Source organism: Sminthopsis crassicaudata, chromosome 3, assembly GCF_048593235.1.
Source record: "Sminthopsis crassicaudata isolate SCR6 chromosome 3, ASM4859323v1, whole genome shotgun sequence".
In the NCBI taxonomy this organism is placed as follows: Eukaryota; Metazoa; Chordata; class Mammalia; order Dasyuromorphia; family Dasyuridae; genus Sminthopsis; species Sminthopsis crassicaudata.
In genome coordinates this window covers 239,649,565-239,657,387 of record NC_133619.1, presented here as the reverse complement: position 1 = coordinate 239,657,387, position 7,823 = coordinate 239,649,565, and the positions used below count along the sequence as shown (strand labels likewise).

General features: G+C 37.5%; 1 protein-coding gene across 1 annotated transcript in view; it reads left to right on the top strand.

Moving 5' to 3' along the window:
* Positions 1-1,490: 1,490 nt before the first annotated feature.
* LOC141561127 (granulocyte-macrophage colony-stimulating factor receptor subunit alpha-like) overlaps positions 1,491-7,823 on the top strand; it is a 58,994-nt gene continuing 52,661 nt past the window's right edge. Inside the window, exon 1 of the mRNA XM_074300257.1 lies at positions 1,491-1,788. The gene's annotated coding sequence lies outside the window, so the exon portion shown is untranslated. The remainder of the gene's footprint in view (positions 1,789-7,823) is intronic.

Genomic DNA, 7,823 nt, shown 5'->3' with positions numbered 1-7,823 from the left:
TTATATTTATATGTATAAATATATTTAATTATATTTAAAAAGAATCAAATCAGTCAACACTTTCATAAAGCAATACCTCTAAGATGCATAAGGGATCTACATGTAAAGGCCAGACTTTAACTAATTAATCATTGAAATTGAAAGATAAACAGAAGAATCATTCATGAGTTTGCTCATTGTTTTCCACTGGTATTGATCATAATAACAAAAGCTGCCATCTAGCTAGTAGTGTGTGTGTGTGTGTGTGTACAGAGAGAGAGAAAAATAGAGACAGAGAAAGAAAGAGAGAGAAAGAGAGAGAATTTGAGGCAGGAAATAATATATTTGATGAGGAAACTAGGAAATTGAGGCTTAGAGAATTGAAGAGACTTAACGATCAGATTACCAGTAAGGACAGAGAGGGGATTTAAATCCAAGTCTGCAATGTTCATTTCTCTCTTTCTTATCTTTTGCACCATTTGTAATGCTGTGGTCAGCTAACAGCTGGATTTGACATAGTTAGCACCTTAGTTTATTGATATAATATAATGACTCACCTAGATTATTTCACCATCTTTCTTATCTTTAAGAACCATAAGTAGTACTATTTCCTTTTCCATGAAAAGAGATCCTTGGAAGAAATATAACCGTCATTAAAAGTCACTCATTTCCTTCAAGACTCTTTTGATTCCATTAACACTAAACAATAATAATTTCTCTCTCTCTCTCTCTCTCTCTCTCTCTCTCTGTGTCTCTCTCTCTCTCTCTCTCTCTCTCTCTCTCTCTCTCTCTCTCTCTCTCTCTCTGTCTCTCTCTCTCTCTCTCTGTCTCTCTCTCTGTCTCTCTCTCTCTCTTTCTCACACACACACACACACACACACACACACACACACACACACACGACACAGAGAGAGGAACTTTTTCCCCAAGAGAACCTTTTGGCCTTTCCTGACCCTACACTTTGTCAATGATTGCCTAAGAAATAGAGTTTCTTGGTACCAGTGATTACTGCCAGGAAAAAGAGAGCAACAGAGAATGAGAAAGATAAACAGAGATACAAAACAGAGACACAGAGAAACAAAAAGATAGGGAGGGAGGGAGGGAAGGGAAGAGGGAGGAGAGGCGAGAGAGAGAGAGAGAGAGAGAGAGAGAGAGAGAGAGAGAGAGAGAGAGAGAGAGAGAGAGAGAGAGAGATAAAGACAGAGAGGCAGACAGAAAGAGACAGAGACAGATAGACAGACAGAGATAGAGAAACAGAGACAGACAGACAGAGACAGACAGATAGACAGACAGAGATAGAGAAACAGAGACAGACAGACAGAGACAGAGACAGACAGGTAGACAAACAGAGATAGAGAAACAGAGACAGACAGACAGAGATAGAGAAACAGAGACAGAGAGACAGAGAGAAACAGAGACAGTGAGACAGAAAGAGAGAGACAGAGAGACAGAGAGAGATAGAGAGAGAGACAGAGAGAGAGACAGAGACAGAGACAGGCAGACAGACAGAGAGAGAGAGAGAGAGAGAGAGAGAGCGCACCATCAATGTGGTGCAGGAGAGGGAAGAGGAAATTGAATCATTTTAACTCCTGCTATTTTGAAACTTTTCATTCTGTGTGCTTCTGTTTTAGAAAAAACAGTTAAATACTCGCCTGAGATCCCTAGACCAACCCTACTCCCAAAAAAGATTTCACTTTCTTTCTTCTTGAACTACTGTTGTTGGGACATCTTCCATCTCAGGAGAACTTTGAAAGAAAAAGACTTTCCATATCTTTCTTCTCCTGGCAGAAAGATAACCTAAAGAAATGGGTAAGTGTAAATAATTACAGGGGAAAAGCATATTGTCAGCTTCTTGGGTTTGGCAAAATTGGGGTAGTCAAAAGTCCATCTTTTAAGTGCAGACTGTTTCAATGAAACAACGTGAAAAATTAAGCGATATAGGAGTAACATTGAGATTCTTATTGGAAAAATCTAAATAGCACCAATGAAGCAGTTTAGTTAGAAAGAAAATATTCCCAACAACAAAAGCATCATTACCTGGAATCTGATACTGATTTTGGCTGTGTGACTGTAGACAAGATGTTTCCCTTTCCTATGCCTTAATTTTCAAATTTGTAAAATGAGACAGATTAAATCTCTATAATTCTAAGATCTGTTTCACATCCAAATCCATAGTTATGATGAGGCAAAGTAGCCTCAAAGATAGCACAGTAGAATAAGTCAGAAGACTTGGATTTGTTTTTTCATTCAGTCCTGTGACTCTTTGTGACCCCATGAATTACATTGTCCTTACAATTTTCTTAACAAGGATGTTAGAATGGTTTGCCTTTCCTTTTCCAATGGATTAAGGCCAACAGAGGTAAGTCCCTTGCTGCTGGTCACACAGCTAGTGAGGCTGTATTGGAACTCAGCTCTTCCTGATTCCAGGTCTAGAACTCTATCTACTGAACTACATAGTATGTGATTCCGTGACTATTCTTATGTATTAATTCCTCTTACTACCGATTACAACATTGCTAAATGTTTTAATAGGTGGGATTAAGTCCTTTTTATTTAGAAATCTATTGGAAGGGCTTGGCTATTCCTAAAGAAGTCTGGGAATATCACAGATTGATTATTATTATTTGTATTGTATTGTATTATTTGTATTTGTATAGTATTTTATTGTATTACTGTATTGTATTATATTAATTGGATAACTGCATTAACTGGAAGGAAGCTCAGAGATTTCTGCACAGCAGTGCAGTATTTCAAAATGCAACTTCATCCACTGTCTAGAAGGACCTGGCAGAACTTTTTATGGTGCCTTGGTAGTCTCTATAAAGGCTGAAAACTTTCACATGAGCTCCTGAAAGAAGCCCTCCAAATTGTCTAAGACATGTTTATTCCCTGTAAGATAGTGTTTTAGAACCAGCAGCTGGTTTCAGTATTATAATAAGTGGCTGAGATCTGATGACCCTAGTCCTGGAAGTGTCTGAATACTAGATAGTATCAGGAACTGACTGGTGAAATAATCTAGGTGAGTCACTATATAATATCAATAAACTAAGGTGCTAACTATGTCAAATCCAGCTGTTAGCTGACCACAGCATTATAAATGGTGCAAAATCTCCTTAAATTTCTATTCCAATTGTTGTGATGTTAAGGTCTTTGGAACCCAGGCTATGGAGTTTGCAAGACAGCAAGTGACTTGATAGTTTGCCATCTGAGATTGGGACCTATATAGGGAAAAGAAATTGAAGAAAGAAAGAAAAGAAAAGGAGGAAGGGGAAAGAAAGGAAGGAAGGAAAGAAGGAAAGAAAGGGGAAAAAGGAAAAAAAGAAAAGAAAAAAAGCTTATATTTGGAATAAAAACTGAAAGCATAAAGTATAAACCACAGACCAGGTCAAGACCCAGAGTTTCTCGGAAGGAACAAATTCTAAAAAGCTGCATCAGAGGAGGAAGCCATGAGCAAAACAGAGATTTCAAACTGGGGAGTCTTAAAGAAAATGGTATGTTCAAGCAATGATGGAAATCACCAAAATTATAATTGTGTATGTTAAATCTTTCTCTTGGATAGAGATGAATGTTCCCAACCTTCTTTTGATGCATTGGTGTAATAAACAGTCATCCAGTGATGTCACAGGATCAGAGGGAGTAGGTGGAAGGAAGTCTCAAGAAGAGGAAATCGGGGGCAGTGAGGTTTGTGGGTTTGCAGTAGGAAACCAGTACAGGACATTTGACTAGGATTGTGATAGGGATTCTAAAGAAGTGGAAGCAAGACTAAGAAGGAGGGAGAGAGAAAACTAATTTCATAATTTTGTATAGATTGGCTGTATTCTGCCTATCTGGGATTTTCAAAGGGTTAGGTCTCAAAGCATTGAATGGGGGCTTCAGCACCCTAAAGATTAATGAATGTAACAATGATTACCTTGGTCCCCACAAAGTATGCTACATTTTATCTCTTCCCTCCCATGCTTAAAAAAGTTTGGGGGTGTCCATTCTCTCTGTCATTAGCTCCAATTCAAACCAATGCTCTCCAAATTGTAGGGGTCTCTGTACCTAGTTTCATTTAACTGTTTAACATATTAGCTGTTTAAAAGAATATTTATTTCAAAGGCATAGCAAGAATAAACATACTGCCCAACTCCTGGAAAGGATGGGAGGGATGCATAATTGCCCCTCTATAACACTTCAGTCTCTAGAAAAGGATCTAAAGCTTAGTTCATTTCCTATATAGCACATTCCCATCAAATTCTAAATTCAAACCCTTTTTGGACTCAATGCCAGGTATGTTAGCTTCTTAGAGCTAATTTACTGACCTACAGCAACATGCCCCTTAGAATCCAGCCTCTTAAGGTCATCACATCTTGGTCCTACGTCCAGGATTCATTCCACTGCCTATACCTAAAACTGAAAATAAGAAATAAAATAGAAAGGGAAAAAAAAAAACCTTCCAAGCCTGTTTCTCGTGGCCTAAAAAGGAGAAAATAGACAACCCATCCTTTTGCAACCAGGTTAGTGCATGGAACCTATGATGCAGATGAATTGTGCTCTTCAGGCTTTTTAGATGCCAAAGGACAAAGAGAGCTATTGTCCCAAAGTCATCATTTTAAAAATGCAATCTGTTCCACCTATGCATTCAATAAAAAGAGGCTACTCCCACCCAGATGGTAGGAGGATATAGAATGTATTCCAGAAGCTGGTCTTGGTGTCTCCCGTGTTACTGCCTCCACGTCAGGTAATCTGGGCATCCCCCAAAAACCTGTTACACTAATATTAGATATAAAAGTCCTAATTTTGTGAGGGGCACCACCTTAAAAACAACTCCAGCTTCTGCACCAATTTTTGTTGCAAAGAATAAAGAAATAGGGGCAGCTAGATGGCAAAGTACTGGCCCCTTGGGAGGACCTGAGTTCAATTCTGGCCACAAACACGTAATACTTACTAGCTGTATGATCTTGGGCAAGTCACTTAACCCTCTCTCCCCTCCCCCAAGAGTGTTATTAAAAAGAATAAAGAAATAGAAAAATTTCTGCTATGTGACATGTAGGTCACTGTCTAGGAGCTACAGGAGCAATAGTTCCCTAGTCTGACTGGTATCCTCTTTTTAGCAATTTTTTTTTTCAGAAAAGGAGGTTATCTCTTCATTCATTCATTTGGTAACCAACAGGGAATGTAATATGAACTTTATCCACCAGGTGACAATATTCTCAATCCACCAACACTGGATTTTTTCATAGATTATCAAGTAGACATTTGAGTGCTTTCTCACAGGATCTTTACTGTGATCTACAATCCAATCTACAAATACTTAGACTACTCCTACTATTACTATGGACAAGGCTGAGCTACTTTAATTACTCTCATTGATTGTTTTTGAAACTTCATCTAGGAGATAGGAAATGGAATAATATTCAAATATAGAATTATGGTAAAATCTCAATGGCTTTTCACTCACTCTATATTTGGGAAATCTACTACTATCAATTACTTATATGATTTAGATGTCTGAGTTTTCAGTGGCCACATATGGAAACATATAGGAAATATGAAGCAATTGTTCCTCTTTTCTTACCCCCTCAATCACATCATCTCCATTTCACCACTACCTACCACTTACCCTAAATCTATAGATCAGCTCTAAAAACAGGAAACAGGAGACAGAATGTTAAGATCTTTCTCTTTTACCACATCTACCCCCTGGATCTGATTGCCACTGAAACATCTTAAAATTTTTGAGTCCATTACTCAGTTGTTTCCTGATTCTAAGGGGAATGTATTTAAACACCAAATGACATTTAAAGGTTCCAGTCCAGAAAATGATTCCGAATCCAAGAATGAATATTCAAGCTCTTGCCTTAAGAGAGCAGATGACCTTCTTATCCCTTAATTCTCCCTTTCTGGGAAAGGCAATACCAATTCTTAGTGAAAGAATTATGTGAACTTGTGGAATTAGTCAGAAACAAGCACTTGAGCCCAAGCCCATTGGAAAACTCCCTCCTGTTATGGTTCATGGGTCCATAGATGTATGAGCATTACATAATGAAATAAAATTTCTATTTGTTGTTGTTCTGTTATTCAGTGGTGTCCAACTCTTTGTAACTTCATGGACCATAGCATTCCAATGCTACCCATGAGATTTTCTTGCAAAAGATACTGGAGTGGTTTGCCATTTCTTTCTTTAACAAAATTCCATGAAATCTTCATAGAAGAAGCTAAATATCCTTAGATACTACATACAGTTGTCTTTACCCAGAACAGGACTGGTAATCAAATATGCAATATCTGCTGAGTTTAAAACATGCTGATCTCCTCAATTTCATGAGTTTCTAACTCCAAATCCAATTTCTGGTCATAGAAAATTGGTTTTGAGGGTTTCCTTCCTTCGTTTCTTTCTTTTTTCTTTTTTCTTTTCTTTTTTTTTTTTTAGTGGAGGTGGCAGTGTTAAGTAGGAAATAGAAAATAATTGATAATGATTTTTAAATTTTTAAACAAATTCCTAGAATATAAAAACAAAAGAAATCAATAAAAATAAAATTTTAATGAAAAAAATTCTAAAAGTATCCAGTCAAAGGTTCAAGTTGAACTAGACATTCTAAGAAATAAACCATTTAATGCTCCTTTGAGTATGTAAAAGAAGATGAACAATACAGTTTTGAATTGACTTGTGCTTCCAACAGTCTTAATCCTCATATGTCCAGTGCAGGAACTGGATCTGGAATTCATAGAACAGGAAATGAACTTGAGATTTAAGAGAAGACAATTTTTTTTTTTCAATCTGGACTATCCTCTGGTGGTCACCCTTGATCTTTTCAAGTTGCTCATTGTTCATTGCTCATGGAGAAGGATGGGAAAACCCAATTTGACATGATGTACCATGTGACCATTTTTTCTTTCTCCCATTTTCATGGAGTCAAAGTGAAAGGTACCACTCCCACTCCCCTAATTAATCACTATCAGAATGTAAACCAGTTACAAGGAGAAAAAAAAAAAATGCCCATTTATACATGAATTAATCAGTTCCTACAAAAAAAAAAAACTGAATAAAGAAAAAAAAATTGATTCTAACTCCCTGTTCACTTATCACTAACTATATTATTTAAAGTTTCCACTCACATGAAGCTTATTGGGCTCTCCACCAATAAGCATATAAATTTATAAACCAATATAAAAATCGGTAATCAGAAGTAGCAATGGCTACCAAGTTTTGTCTTAAGATGTTGACATGAGGGAGCTGGCAATAGAAGAGAAAGGATCATAATTGCCCCTGTGGCAGTTGGATAGAATGGTCTCAGACCAGAGGAGAACATTTTCCTCTACTATGATTTTCCTCTACCTGCAATTCAATCACCACTATTCCAGTTCAATGACATTCTATATCACACTGAGTCTCTGAAATTGGCAGCAGGATTATCAGGGAAGGATGTATTTCTGGCCTCTAGGTGCCTGGATCTCTCCTCATCTGATCCTTTCAAGTCAGTTTGTCCCTGAACTGCCTTGGGGGAGAATAAAGAGTTGAGATCAGGATGGCATAAATATACTTTTAGAAACAAATGGTTTGGTTTAGTTTTTCTCTGTAAGGAATGAGAGTAGGGGGTTCATATCTCTGATTACACTGGTATAGGGAGCACCCAGAAAGGAAAATGACACGAACTAATTCACATCTACACCCATTCTGCAATTTAATGACTGAGATTAGAGAGCTGCCTTGGAGGTACTGAGGTGTTAAGTAACTGCTCAGTGATCAAAGAAGCAATTTGAGTCCAAGATGGGACTAGAAGTCAGGTTTTACTGTCTCCCAGGCTCACCCTCTATCTGCCAAACTAAAGTGTCTTACTGAGCAATTAGCCATCAATAATAAT